Source organism: Lissotriton vulgaris, unplaced genomic scaffold (assembly GCF_964263255.1).
Source record: "Lissotriton vulgaris unplaced genomic scaffold, aLisVul1.2 SCAFFOLD_2820, whole genome shotgun sequence".
Lineage (NCBI taxonomy): Eukaryota > Metazoa > Chordata > Amphibia > Caudata > Salamandridae > Lissotriton > Lissotriton vulgaris.
Genome location: NW_028242362.1, coordinates 191,717 through 192,885, shown reverse-complemented (window position 1 = coordinate 192,885; position 1,169 = coordinate 191,717).

Sequence of the window (1,169 nt, the reverse complement as noted above, 5' to 3'; positions counted from 1 at the left end):
TGTGTACATTTACATCAAGCATATTAGATTCTTGCTCTCCCAATGGCGTCTGGTCTAGTTATCTGGAGTCTGGACTTTCCATGTCTGTTCGTATTGCGCCTTGAAGCCCCTTGGGGCTAAGTTTTGCGCGGTATAAAAACGCTATTCATTCATTCATTCATTCATTTGGGAACCATTGTGAGCGAAAAATTTGGGTACTTCATGTGCTTGCAGATACATAGCTGCTTAGAAACCTATGCTGTTCTCGAGTTTTGGTAGAATTAGAAACCAGTCTATTCGGTCCACAACAAAGTTTGCTCCTGCGTGCGGCAAACGCTTGTTAGATGACTTTGCTTTGGATTATCTAGCCTTTTTCCCAGCCTTAGACGAAGCAAAAAGAAAACTATTCATTTTATTTTTAAACTGAATTCGATCACTAGATAAACCAATCCATTTAATGAAGGCCAAAAGTAAGGGTAAAAGAGTAATTAACAACTAATTTTTGTGATTTTTTTGGGTGAATGGGAACACAGAGCAAGTTCAGAGCCTTTCTTTAATGAAGAGAGTTATATTCAGACCAATGATTCATGGCATGCAGTTGATGCCAGTGGTGGAGCTTATGAGGTTAGAAATGGTTGTCCAATTGAGAAAGAGAAAATGGTTCCCAGAAATGTAGAAGCAGTGTTAGCTGATGAAGTTCTAGGCAGATGTACTAAAGCCTCAGTGTCCACTTGGGATTGCAGTAGTATTTGTAGTGTACAACAAGAATCTATTGATATTTTACGCAATTTCTAAGTAGAATACAGTGAAAAAATGTGTTAAACAAAGGATTAAGATGTTGCAAGGACTAGACCCTAGCAGAGTTAGAAAAAATACTGGTTTGCAAGGTCATTCTCTGGCTTGTCTTTCAAGAAAAGTATGTCAAAGTGTTTTTCCTCATTTCAGGATGTTGGCAGTACACCATTCACAAATGAGGAAGTTAGTCAGAAGATTGTATTATGCAAAAAGTCTAGCACTCAAATTAAATGAGTGCTCTTTTGGGTGGGTCAGTATCAGATGTGAAGAAGTTTTGTGATGAAATTGAGTTTTGTTACTTTGGTCCTTAACAAGAGAGTGCAGAAACTGAGACATTAATACAAGAAAATGTTGAAGCGAATGTGCAACATACTACTACAAAAAATATTCAGGAA